A 15,790-nucleotide genomic window follows, 5' to 3' on the forward strand; every position below is an offset into this window, starting at 1 on the left:
GGATAGGATAGGATAGAGGATAGGATAGGATAGAGGATAGGATAGGATAGAGGATAGGATAGGATAGAGGATAGGATAGGATAGAGGATAGGGATAGGATAGAGGATGGGATGGGATAAAGGATACGATATTATAGAGGATAGGATAGGATAGGATAGAGGATATGATCGGATAGAGGATAGGATAGGATAGAGGATAGGATAGGATAGAGGAGAGGATAGGATAGAGGATAGGATAGGATAGAGCATAGGATAGGATAGAGGATAGGATAGGATAGAGGATAGGATAGGATAGAGGATAGGATAGGATAGGATAGAGGATAGGATAGGATAGGATAGAGGATAGGATAGGATAGGGGATAGGATAGGATAGAGGATAGGATAGGATAAAGGTTTGGATAGGATAGAGGATAGGATAGGATAGAGGATAGGATAGGATAGAGGATACGATAAAGGATTGGATAGGATAGAGGATAGGATAGGATAGGGGATAGGATAGGATAGAGGATAGGATAGGATAAAGGTTTGGATAGGATAGAGGATAGGATAGGATAGAGGATAGGATAGGATAGAGGATACGATATAGGATTGGATAGGATAGAGGATTAGGAGAGGAAAGAGGATAGGATAGGATAGAGGATAGGATAGGATAGAGGATAGGATAGGATAGAGGATAGGATAGGATAGAGGATAGGATAGGATAGAGGATAGGATAGGATAGAGGATAGGATAGGATAGAGGATAGGATAGGATAGAGGACTTGATAGGATAGAGGACAGGATAGGATAGAGGATCTGGATAGGTAGACGGATAGGATAGATAGAGGATAGGATAGGATAGAGATAGGATAGATAGAGGATAGGATAGTATAGGAGGATAGGATATATAGAGGATAGGATGGCTTATAGAGGATAGGATAGGATAGAGGATAGATAGATAGGATAGGGATAGGATAGAGGATAGGATAGGAGTAGAGATAGAGGGATAGAGATAGTGAGTGGATAGGGGATAGGATAGGATAGAGATAGGATAGGATAAAGGTTCTTGGATTATGATGCACTTCACTTGCACCTTTCACGTCTTCACTGTCACTGCACCTTCACCGTCATTGCAATGCACGTGCTTCAGCGTCACTTCACGTTGTCCCCTTCACACTTCACTGTCACTTCTTGTCTTCACTTTCACGTCACTCTTCACTGCACTTCACTGTCACTTCTTCACGTCACTTCACGCTTCACTCTTCACTGCACTTCACTCTTCTACTTCACTTCACTCTTCACTGCACTTCACTTCTTCACTTCACTGCACTCTTCACTTCACTTCACTCTGTCACTTCACTTCACTCTTCACTTCACTTCACTTCTTCTCTTCACTTCACTCTTCACTTCACTTCACTCTTCCACTTCACTTCACTTCTTCTCTTCACTCTCTTCACGTCTGCACTTCACTTCACTCTTCACTTCACTGTCACTTCACTCTGCACTTCACGTTCACTGCTTCACTCTTCACTTCACTTCACTCTTCACTGCACTCACTCTGCTCTTCACTTCACTCGTCACTTCACTTCACTCTTCACTTCACTTCACTCTTCACGTCACTTCACTCTTCACTTCACGTCACTCTTCACTTCACTTCACGCTTCACCGCACACTTCAATTCACTTCACTCATCACTTCACTTCACTCTTCACTTCACTTCACTCTTCACCTCACACTTCAATTTCTACTTCACTCTTCACTTCACTGCCCTCTTCACTTCACTTTCACTCTCCATTTCACTTCACTCTTCACTTCACTTCACTCTTCACTTCACCTCACTCTTCACTTCACTTCACTCTTCACTTCACTTCACTCTGTCACTTCACTTCACTCTTCACTTCACTTCACTCTTCACTTCCTTCACTCTTCACGTTCACTTCACTCTTCACTTCACTTCACTCTTCACTTCACTTTCACTCTTCACTTCACTTCACTCTGTCACTTCACTTACACTCTTCACTCACTGTCACTCTTCACTTCACTTCACTTCTGTCACTTCACTTCACCCTTAAATTCACTTCACTCTTCACTTCACTTCACTCTTCACTTCACTTCACTCTTCACTTCACGTCACTCTTCAGCTTCACTTCACTCTGCACTTCACTTCACTCTTCACTTCACTTCACTCTTCACTTCACTTCACTCTTCACCTCACACTTCAATTCACTTCACTCATCACTTCACTGTCACTCTTCACTTCACTTCACTCTTCACCTCAAACTTCAATTCACTTCACTCTTCACTTCACGTCCCTCTGCACTTCACTTCACTCTCCATTTCACTTCACTCTTCACTTGCACGTCACTCTTCACGTTCACCTTCACTCTTCACTTCACTTCACTCTTCACTTCACTTCACTCTTCACTTCACTTCACTCTTCACTTCACCTTCACTCTTCACGTTCACTTCACTCTTCACTTCACTTCACTATTCACTTCACTTCACTCTTCACTTCACTTCACTCTTCACTTCCACTTCACTCTTCACTTCACTTCACTCTTCACTTCACTTCACTCTTCACTTCACTTCACTCTTCACGTCACTTCACTTCTTCACTTCACTTTCACTCTTTCACTTCACTTCACTTCACTTCACTCTTCACTTCACTTCACTCTTCACTTCACTGTCACTCTTCACGTCACTTCACTCTTCACTTCACTTCACTCTTCACTTCACTTCACTCTTCACTTCACTTCACTCTTCACTTCACTTCACTCTTCATTTCATTTCACCCGTCACCTCCAACACTCTTCACTTCACTTCACTTCACTCTTCACATCACTTCACGCTTCACTTCACTTCACTCTTCACTTCACTTCACTCTTCTCTTCACTGTCACTCTTCACTTCACTTCACTCTCCACTTCACGTCACTCTTCACTTCACTCACTCTTCACTCACTTCACTCTTCACTTCACTTCACTCTTCACTTCACTTCACTCTTCACTTCACTTCACTTCACTCTTCACTCACTTCACTTCACTCTTCACTTCACTCCACTCTGCCACTTTACTGTCACCTCTTCACTTCACGTTTCAATTCACTACACTCTTCCCATCGCCTCACTCTTCACTGCTCGTCACCTTCACTTCACTCTGCACTCCACGTCACTCTTCACTTCACTGTCACTTCACTCTTCACTTCACTTCACTTCACTCTTCACTCACTTCACTTTTCACTTCACTTCACTCTTCACTTCACTTCACCCTGTAAATTCACTGTCACTCTTCACTTCACTTCACTCTTCACATTCACTTCACTCTTCACCTCACACTTCAATTCACTTCACTCTTCACTTCACTTCACTTTTCACTTCACTTCACTCTTCACTTCACTTCACCCCTTAAATTCACGTTCACGTCTTCACTTCACTTCACTCTTCACTTCACTTCACTCTTCACCTCACACTTCAATCACTTCACTCTTCACTTCTCTTCCCTCTTCACTTCACTTCACTCTTCACTTCACTTCACTCTTCACTTCACTTCACTCTTCACTTCACTTCACTCTTCACTTCACTTCACTCTTCACTTCACTTCACTCTTCACTTCACTTCACTCTTCACTTCACTTCACTCTGCCCTTCACTTCACTCTTCACTTCACTCTTCACTTCACTTCACTCTTCACTTCACGTTCTCTCTTCACTTCACTTCACGCTTCACTGCACTACACTCTTCACTTCACCTCACTCTTCACTTCACTACACTTCTTCACTTCACTTCACTCTTCACGTCACTTCACTTCACTTCACTTCACTCTTCACTTCACTTCACTCTTCACTTCATTTCACTCTGTCACTTCACTTCACTTTTCACTGTCACTTCACTCTTCACGTCACTTCACCCTTAAATTCACTTCACTCTTCACTTCACTTCACTCTTCACTTCACTTCACTCTTCTCCACACTTCAATTCACTTCACTCTTCACTTCACTTCCCTCTTCACTTCACTTCACTCTTCACTTCACTTCACTCTTCACTTGCACTTCACTCTTCACTTCACTTCACTCTTCACTTCACTTCACTCTTCACTTCACTTCACTCTTCACTTCACTTCACTCTTCACTTCACTTCACTCTTCACTTCACTTCACTCTTCACTTCACTTCACTCTTCACTTCACTTCACTCTTCACTTCACTTCACTCTTCACTTCACTTAACTCTTCACTTCACTTCACTCTTCACTTCACTTCACTCTTCACTTCACTTCACTCTTCACTTCACTTCACTCTTCATTTCATTTCACCCTTCACCTCACAACACTCTTCACTTCACTTCACGTTCACTCTTCACATCACTTCACTCTTCACTTCACTTCACTCTTCACTTCACTTCACTCTTCTCTTCACTTCACTCTTCTCTTCACTTCACTCTTCACTTCACTGCACTCTCCACTTCACTTCACTCTTCACTTCACTTCACTCTTCACTTCACTTCACTCTTCACTTCACTTCACTCTTCACTTCACTTCACTCTTCACTTCACTTCACTTCACTCTTCACGTGCACTTTCACTTCACTCTTCACTTCACTGTCACTCTTCACTTCACGTTCACTCTGTCACTTCACTTCACTCTTCACTTCACATCACTCGTTCACTTCACTTCACTCTTCACTTCACTTCACTCATCACAATACTTCACTCTTCCTTCACTTCCCTCTTCACCTCACAACACTCTTCACTTCACTCCACTCTTCCCTTTACTTCACTCTGTCACGTCACTTTTCAATTCACTACACGTCTTCCCATCTCCTCACTCTTCACTTCACTTCACTCTTCACTCCACTTCACTCTTCACTTCACCACACTTCACTCTTCACTTCACTTCACTGTCACTCTTCACTTCACTTCACTTTTCACTTCACTCTTCACGTCACTTGCACTTGTCACTTCACTTCACTCTTCACTTCACTTCACCCTTAAATCCACTTCACTCTTCACTTCACTTCACTCTTCACTTCACTTTCACTCTTCACCTCACACTCAATGTCACTTGCACTCTTCACTTCTCTTCCCTCTTCACTTCACTTCACTCTTCACTTCACTTCACTCTTCACTGTCACTTCACTCTTCACTTCACTTCACTCTTCACTTCACTTCACTCTTCACTTCACTTCACTCTTCACTTCACTTCACTCTTCACTTCACTTCACTCTTCACTTCACTTCACTCTTCCCTTCACTTCACTCTGCACTTCACTTCACTCTTCACTGCACTTCACTCTTCACTTCACTGTCACTCTTCACTTCACTTTCACTCTTCACTTCACTACACTCTTCACTTCACCTCACCCTCTTCACTTCACGTCTTCACTTCACTTCACTCTTCACTTCACTTCACTTCCTTCACTCTTCACTTCACTTTCACTCTTCACTTCATTTCACTCTTCACTTCACTTCACTTTTCACTTCACTTCACTCTTCACTTCACTTCACCCTTAAATTCACTTCACTCTTCACTTCACTTCACTCTTCACTTCACTTCACTCTTCACCTCACACTTCAATTCACTTCACTCTTCACTTCACTTCCCTCTTCACTTCACTTCACTCTTCACTTCACTTCACTCTTCACTTCACTTCACTCTTCACTTCACTTCACTCTGCACTTCACTTCACTCTGCACTTCACTTCACTCTTCACTTCACTTCACTCTTCACTTCACTTCACGCTTCACTTCACTTCACTCTTCACTTCACTTCACTCTTCACTTCACTTCACTCTTCACTTCACTTCACTCTTCACTTCACTTCACTCTTCACTTCACTTCACTCGTCATCTTCCTTCACTCTTCATTTTTCACCCTTCACCTCACAACACTCTTCACTTCACTTCACTTCACTCTTCACATCACTTCACTCTTCACTTCACCTTCACTCTTCACTTCACTTCACTCTGTCACTTCACAGCACTCTTCACTTCACTTCACTCTTCACGTCACTTCACTCATCACAATACTGCACTCTTCCTTCACTTCCCTCTTCACCTCACAACACTCTTCACTTCACTCCACTCTTCCCTTTACTTCACTCTTGCACTTCACTGTTCAATTCACTACACTCTTCCCATCTCCTCACTGCGTTCACTTCACTTCACTCTCACTCCACTTCACTCTTCACTTCACCACACTTCACTCTTCACTGCACTGCACTTCACTCTTCACTTCACTTCACTTTTCACTTCACTTCACTCTTCACGTCACTTCACCCTTAAATTCACTTCACTCTTCACTTCACTTCACTCTTCACTTCACTTCACTCTTCACCTCACACTTCAATTCACTTCACTCTTCACTTCTCTTCCCTCTTCACTTCACTTCACTCTTCACTTCACTTCACTCTTCACTTCACTTCACTTCTTCACTTCACTTCACTCTTCACTTCACTTCACTCTTCACTTCACTTCACTCTTCACTTCACTTCACTCTTCACTTCACTTCACTCTTCACTTCACGTTCACGTCTTCCCTTCACTTCACTCTTCACTTCACTTCACTCTTCACTGCACTTCACTCTTCACTTCACTTCACTCTTCACTTCACTTCACTCTTCACGTTCACTACACTCTCACTTCACCTCATTCTTCACGTTCACTTACCTCTTCACTTCACGTTCACTCTTCACTTCACTTCACTGTCACTTCACTCTTCACTTCACTTCACTCTTCACTGTCATTTCACTCTTCACTTCACTTCACTTTTCACTTCACTTCACTCTTCACTTCACTTCACCCTTAAATTCACTTCACTCTTCACTTCACTTCACTCTTCACTTCACTTCACTCTTCACCTCACACTTCAATTCACTTCACTCTTCACTTCACTTCCCTCTTCACTTCACGTCACGTCTTCACTTCACTTCACGTCTTCACTTCACTTCACTCGTCACTTCACTTCACTCTTCACTTCACTTCACTCTTCACTTCACGTTCACTCTTCACTTCACTGTCACTCTTCACTTCACTTCACTCTTCACTTCACTCACTCTTCACTTCACTTCACTCTTCACTTCACTGTCACTCGTCACTTCACTTCACTCTTCACTTTACTTCACTCTTCACTTCACTTCACTCTTCACGTCACTTCACGTCTTCACTGCACTTCACTCTTCACTTCACGTTCACTCGTCACTTCACTTCACTCTTCATTTCATTTCACCCTTCACCTCACAACACTCTTCACTTCACTTCACTTCACTCTTCACATCACTTCACTCTTCACTTCACTTCACTCTTCACTTCACTTCACTTTTCAATTCACTACACTCTTCCCTTCTCCTCACGCTTCACATCACTTCACTCTTCACTCCACTGTCACTCTTCACTTCACTTCAATCTTCACTTCACTTCACTCTTCACTTCACTTCACTCTTCACTTCACTTTCAAGTTCACTACACTCTTCCCTTCTCCTCACTTCTGTCACTTCACTTCACTCTTCACTCCACTTCACTCTTCACTTCACTTCACTCTTCACTTCACTTCACTCTTCACTTCACTTCACTCTTCACTTCACTTCACTCTTCACTTCACTTCACTCTTCACATCACTTCACTCTTCACTTCACTTTCACTCTTCACTTCACTTCACGCTTCACTTCACTTCACTCTTCACTTCACTTCACTCTTCACTTCACTTCACTCTTCACTTCACTTCACTCTTCACTTCACTTCACTCTTCACTTCACTTCACTCTTCTCTTCACTTCACTCTTCACTTCACTTCACTCTTCACTTCACTTCACTCTTCACTTCACTTCACTCTTCACTTCACTTCACTCTTCACTTCACTTCACATCTTCACGTTCACTTCACTCTTCACTTCACTTCACTTCACTCTTCACTTCACGTTCACTCTTCACTGTCACTTCACTTTTCACTTCACTTCACTCTTCACTTCACTTCACCCTTAAATTCACTTCACTCTTCACTTCACTTCACTCTTCACTTCACTTCACTCTTCACCTCACACTTCAATTCACTTCACTCTTCACTTCACTGTCCCTCTTCACTTCACTTCACTCTTCACTTCACAGTCACTCTTCTCTTCACTTCACTCTTCACGTCACTTCACTCTTCACTTCACTTCACTCGTCACTTTCACTTCACTCTTCACGTCAGTTCACTCTTCACTTCACTTCACTCTTCACTTCACTTCACTCTTCACTTCACTTCACTCTTCACTTCACTTCACTCTTCACTTCACTTCACTTCACTCTTCACTTCACTTCACTCTTCACTTCACTTAACTCTTCACTTCACTTCACGTTTCACTTCACTTCACTCTTCACTTCACTGTCACTCTTCACTTCACTTCACTCTTGCACTTCACTTCACTCTTCACTTCACTTTCAATTCACTACACTCTTCCTTCTCTCACTCTTCTCACTTCACTTCACTCTTCACTCACGTCACTCTTCACTGTCACTTCACTCTTCACTTCACTTCACTCGTCACTTCACGTTCACTCTTCACTTCACTTCACTTTCACTTCACTTCACTCTTCACTTCACTTCACCCTTAAATTCACTTCACTCTTCACTTCACTTCACTCTTCACTTCACTTCACTCTTCACCTGCACACTTCAATGTCACTTCACGCTTCACTTCACTCCCTCTTCACTTCACTTCACTCTACACTTCACTTCACGCTTCACTTCACTTCACTCTTCACTTCACTTCACTCTTCACTTCACTTCACTCTTCACTTCACTTCACTCTTCACTTCACTTCACTCTTCACTTCACTTCTTCACTCTTCACTTCACTTCACTCTTCACGTTCACTTCACTCTTCACTTCACTTCACTCTTTCACTTCACTTCACTCTTCACTTCACTTCACTCTTCACTTCACTTCACTCTTCACTTCACTTCACTCTTCACTTCACTTCACTCTTCACTTCACTCACTCTTCACTTCACTTCACTCTTCACTTCACTTCACTCTTCACTTCACTTCACTCTTCACTTCACTTCACTCTTCTCGTTCACTTCACTCATCACTTCACTTCACTCTTCACTTCACTTCACTCTTCACTTCACGTCACTCTTCACTTCACTTCACTCTTCACTTCACTTCACTTCGCTCTTCACTTCACTCGTCACTTCACTTCACTCTTCACTTCACTCCACTCTTCACTTCACTTCACTCTTCACTTCACTTCACTCTTCACTTCACTTCACTCTTCACTTCACTTCACTCTTCACTTCACTTCACTCTTCACTTCACTTCACTCTTCACTTCACTTCACTCTTCACTTCACTTCACTCTTCACACACACCCCCCCCCCCCCCTCTGCTTCTTCCCCTCTCCTCCACCACACTCCACACCACACCACACTCCACACCACACCACACACCACACCACACCACACACCACACCACACCACACACCACACCACACCACACACCACACCACACCACACACCACACCACACCACACACCACACCACACCACACATCACACCACACCACACACCACACCACACCACACACCACACCACACCACACACCACACCACACCACACACCACACCACACCACACACCACACCACACCACACACCACACCACACCACACACCACACCACACCACACACCACACCACACCACACACCACACCACACCACACACCACACCACACCACACACCACACCACACCACACACCACACCACACCACACACCACACCACACCACACACCACACCACACCACACACCACACCACACCTCACACCACACCTCACCACACACCACACCTCACCTCACACCACACCACACCACACACCACACCACCTCTCTCACCACTCCACACCACACACCACACCACACCACACACCACACCACACCACACACACACCACACCACACCTCACACCACACCACTCACCATCATCCTCTACCACTCCACACCTCTACCACACTACCTCATCCACACCCACACCACTCCACACCCACCACACCTATCCTATCCTACCCTTCCTATCTCCACATCCAATCCTATACTATCCTCTACCTCATCCAATCTCTATCCTAACCACTCCTCTATCCACCCACCTTCCTATCCTAACCTCATCCTATCCTATCCCTATCCTATCCTATCCTCTATCCAATCCTCCCTACACCACTCCTATCCTCTATCCTATCCTATCCTCTATCCTATTCTATCCTCTAACCTATCCTATCCTCTATCGTCTCCTGTCCTCTATACTATCCAATCCCCTATCCTATCCTCTATCCTATCCTATCCACTATCCTATCCTATCTCTATCCATCCTATCTCTATCCTATCCTATCCCCTATCCTATCCTATCCTCTAACCTATCCTATCCTCTATCCAATCCTATCCTCTATCCTATCCTACCTATCCTCAATCCTATCCTATCCTCTATCCTATCCTATCCTCTATCCAATCCTATCCTCTAACCTATCCTATCCTCTATCCCATCCTATCCTCTATCCTATCCTCTATCCTATCCTATCCTCTATCCTATTCCTATCCTCTATCCTATCCTCTCCTCTATCATATCCTATCCTCTATCCTATCCTATCCTCTTTCCTATCCTATCCTCTATCCTATCCAATCCTATATCGTATCCTCTATCCTATCCTATCCTCTATCCTATCCTATCCTCTATCCTATCCAAACCTTATCCTATCCTATCCTCTATCCTATCCTATCCCTATCCTATCCTATCCTCTATCCTATCCTATCCTCTATCCTATCCTATCCTATCCTCTATCCTATCCTATCCTCTATCCTATCCTATCCTCTATCCTATCCTATCCTCTATCCTATCCTATCCTCTATCCTATCCTATCCTCTATCCTATCCTATCCTCTATCCTATCCTCTCCTCTATCCTATCCTATCCTCTATCCTATCCTATCCTCTATCCTATCCTATCCTCTATCCTATCCTATCCTCTATCCTATCCTATCCTCTATCCTATCCTATCCTCTATCCTATCCTATCCTCTATCCTATCCTATCCTCTATCCTATCATATCCTCTATCCTATCCTATCCTCTATCCTATCCTATCCTCTATCCTATCTCTATCCTATCCTATCCTCTATCCTATCCTATCCTCTATCCTATTCTATCCTCTATCCTATCCTATCCTCTATCGTCTCCTGTCCTCTATACTATCCAATCCCCTATCCTATCCTCTATCCTATCCTATCCTCTATCCTATCCTATCCTCAATCCTATCCTATCCTCTATCCTATTCTATCCTCTATCCTATCATATCCTCTATCGTCTCCTGTCCTCTATACTATCCAATCCCCTATCCTATCCTATCCTCTATCCTATCCTATCCTCTATCCGATCATATCCTCTATCCTATCCTATCCTATCCTCTATAATATCGTATCCTTTATCCATCCCATCCTCTATCCTATCCTATCCTCTATCCTATCCTATCCTCTATCCTATCCTATCCTCTATCCTATCCTATCCTCTATCCTATCCTATCCTCTATCCTACCCTATCCTCTATCCTATCCTATCCTCTATCCTATCCTATCCTCTATCCTATCCTATCCTCTATCCTATCCTATCCTCTATCCTATCCTATCCTCTATCCTATCCTATCCTCTATCCTATCCTATCCTCTATCCTATCCTATCCTCTATCCTATCCTATCCTCTATCCTATCCTATCCTCTATCCTATCCTATCCTCTATCCTATCCTATCCTCTTTCCTATCCTATCCTCTATCCTATCCAATCCTATATCGTATCCTCTATCCTATCCTATCCTCTATCCTATCCTATCCTCTATCCTATCCAAACCTTTATCCTATCCTATCCTCTATCCTATCCTATCCCCTATCCTATCCTATCCTCTATCCCATCCTATCCTCTATCCTATCCTATCCTCTATCCTATCCTATCCTATCCTATCCTCTATCCTATCCTATCCTCTATACTATCCTATCCTCCATCTTATCCTATCCTCTATACTATCCTATCCTCTATCCTATCCTATCCTCTATCCTATCCTATCCTCTATCCTATCCTATCCTCTATCCTATCCTATCCTCTATCCTATCCTGTCCTCTATCCTATCCTATCCTCTATCCTATCCTATCCTCTATCCTATCCTATCCTTCTATCCTATCCTATCCTCTATCCTATCCTATCCTCTATCCTATCCTATCCTCTATCCTATCCTATCCTCTATCCTATCCTATCCTCTATCCTATCCTATCCTCTTTCCTCTCCTATCCTCTATCCTATCCAATCCTATATCGTATCCTCTATCCTATCCTATCCTCTATCCTATCCTATCCTCTATCCTATCCAAACCTTTATCCTATCCTATCCTCTATCCTATCCTATCCCCTATCCTATCCTATCCTCTATCCTATCCTATCCTATCCTCTATCCTATATTATCCTATCCTCTATCCTATTCTATCCTCTATCCTATCCTATCCTCTATCGTCTCATGTCCTCTATACTATCCAATCCCCTATCCTATCCTCTATCCTACCCTTTCCGCTATGCTATCCTATCCTCTATAATATCGTATCCTCTGTCCTATCCTTCCTCTATCCTACAATATCATCTATCCTATCCTATCCTCTATCCTATCCTATCCTCTATCATATCCTATCCTCTATCCTATCCTATCCTCTATCCTATCCTATCCTCTATCCGATCATATCCTCTATCCTATCCTATCCTATCCTCTATAATATCGTATCCTTTATCCCATCCCATCCTCTATCCTATCCTATCCTCTATCCTATCCTATCCTCTATCCTATCCTATCCTCTATCCTATCCTATCCTCTATCCTATCCTATCCTCTATCCTATCCTATCCTCTATCCTATCCTATCCTCTATCCTATCCTATCCTCTATCCTATCCTATCCTCTATCCTATCCTATCCTCTATCCTATCCTATCCTCTATCCTATCCTATCCTCTATCCTATCCTATCCTCTATCCTATCCTATCCTCTATCCTATCCTATCCTCTTTCCTATCCTATCCTCTATCCTATCCAATCCTATATCGTATCCTCTATCCTATCCTATCCTCTATCCTATCCTATCCTCTATCCTATCCAAACCTTTATCCTATCCTATCCTCTATCCTATCCTATCCCCTATCCTATCCTATCCTCTATCCCATCCTATCCTCTATCCTATCCTATCCTCTATCCTATCCTATCCTATCCTATCCTCTATCCTATCCTATCCTCTATACTATCCTATCCTCTATCTTATCCTATCCTCTATACTATCCTATCCTCTATCCTATCCTATCCTCTATCCTATCCTATCCTCTATCCTATCCTATCCTCTATCCTATCCTATCCTCTATCCTATCCTGTCCTCTATCCTATCCTATCCTCTATCCTATCCTATCCTCTATCCTATCCTATCCTCTATCCTATCCTATCCTCTATCCTATCCTATCCTCTATCCTATCCTATCCTCTATCCTATCCTATCCTCTATCCTATCCTATCCTCTATCCTATCCTATCCTCTTTCCTCTCCTATCCTCTATCCTATCCAATCCTATATCGTATCCTCTATCCTATCCTATCCTCTATCCTATCCTATCCTCTATCCTATGCAAACCTTTATCCTATCCTATCCTCTATCCTATCCTATCCCCTATCCTATCCTATCCTCTATCCTATCCCCTATCCTATCCTATCCTCTATCCTATCCTATCCTATCCTCTATCCTATATTATCCTATCCTCTATCCTATTCTATCCTCTATCCTATCCTATCCTCTATCGTCTCATGTCCTCTATACTATCCAATCCCCTATCCTATCCTCTATCCTACCCTTTCCGCTATGCTATCCTATCCTCTATAATATCGTATCCTCTGTCCTATCCTTCCTCTATCCTACAATATCATCTATCCTATCCTATCCTCTATCCTATCCTATCCTCTATCATATCCTATCCTCTATCCTATCCTATCCTCTATCCTATCCTATCCTCTATCCTATCCTATCCTCTATCCTATCCTATCCTATCCTCTATCCTATCCTATCCTATCCTCTATCCTATCCTATCCTCTATCCTATCCTATCCTCTATCCTATCCTATCCTCTATCCTATCCTATCCTCTATCCTATCCTATGCTCTATCCTATCCTATCCTCTATCCTATCCTCTCCTCTATCCTATCCTCTCCTCTATCCTATCCTATCCTCTATCCTATCCTATCCTCTATCCGATCATATCCTCTATCCTATCCTATCCTATCCTCTATAATATCGTATCCTTTATCCCATCCCATCCTCTATCCTATCCTATCCTCTATCCTATCCTATCCTCTATCCTATCCTATCCTCTATCCTATCCTATCCTCTAACCTATCCTATCCTCTATCCTATCCTATCCTCTATCCTATCCTATCCTCTATCCTATCCTATCCTCTATCCTATCCTATCCTCTATCCTATCCTATCCTCTATCCTATCCTATCCTCTATCCTATCCTATCCTCTATCCTATCCTATCCTCTATCCTATCCTATCCTCTATCCTATCCTATCCTCTATCCTATCCTATCCTCTATCCTATCCTATCCTCTTTCCTATCCTATCCTCTATCCTATCCAATCCTATATCGTATCCTCTATCCTATCCTATCCTCTATCCTATCCTATCCTCTATCCTATCCAAACCTTTATCCTATCCTATCCTCTATCCTATCCTATCCCCTATCCTATCCTATCCTCTATCCCATCCTATCCTCTATCCTATCCTATCCTCTATCCTATCCTATCCTATCCTATCCTATCCTCTATCCTATCCTATCCTCTATACTATCCTATCCTCTATCTTATCCTATCCTCTATACTATCCTATCCTCTATCCTATCCTATCCTCTCTCCTATCCTATCCTCTATCCTATCCTATCCTCTATCCTATCCTATCCTCTATCCTATCCTGTCCTCTATCCTATCCTATCCTCTATCCTATCCTATCCTCTATCCTATCCTATCCTCTATCCTATCCTATCCTCTATCCTATCCTATCCTCTATCCTATCCTATCCTCTATCCTATCCTATCCTCTATCCTATCCTATCCTCTTTCCTCTCCTATCCTCTATCCTATCCAATCCTATATCGTATCCTCTATCCTATCCTATCCTCTATCCTATCCTATCCTCTATCCTATCCAAACCTTTATCCTATCCTATCCTCTATCCTATCCTATCCCCTATCCTATCCTATCCTCTATCCTATCCAATCCTATATCGTATCCTCTATCCTATCCTATCCTCTATCCTATCCTATCCTCTATCCTATCCAAACCTTTATCCTATCCTATCCTCTATCCTATCCTATCCCCTATCCTATCCTATCCTCTATCCTATCCTATCCTATCCTCTATCCTATCCTATCCTATCCTCTATCCTATTCTATCCTCTATCCTATCCTATCCTCTATCGTCTCATGTCCTCTATACTATCCAATCCCCTATCCTATCCTCTATCCTACCCTTTCCGCTATGCTATCCTATCCTCTATCCTATCCTATCCTATCCTCTATCCTATCCTATCCTATCCTCTATCCTATCCTATCCTCTATCCTATCCTATCCTCTATCCTATCCTATCCTCTATCCTATCCTATCCTCTATCCTATCCTATGCTCTATCCTATCCTATCCTCTATCCTATCCTCTCCTCTATCCTATCCTATCCTCTATCCTATCCTATCCTCTATCCGATCATATCCTCTATCCTATCCTATCCTATCCTCTATAATGTCGTATCCTTTATCCCATCCCA

Source organism: Halictus rubicundus, unplaced genomic scaffold, assembly GCF_050948215.1.
Source record: "Halictus rubicundus isolate RS-2024b unplaced genomic scaffold, iyHalRubi1_principal scaffold0046, whole genome shotgun sequence".
NCBI classification, from domain to species: domain Eukaryota; kingdom Metazoa; phylum Arthropoda; class Insecta; order Hymenoptera; family Halictidae; genus Halictus; species Halictus rubicundus.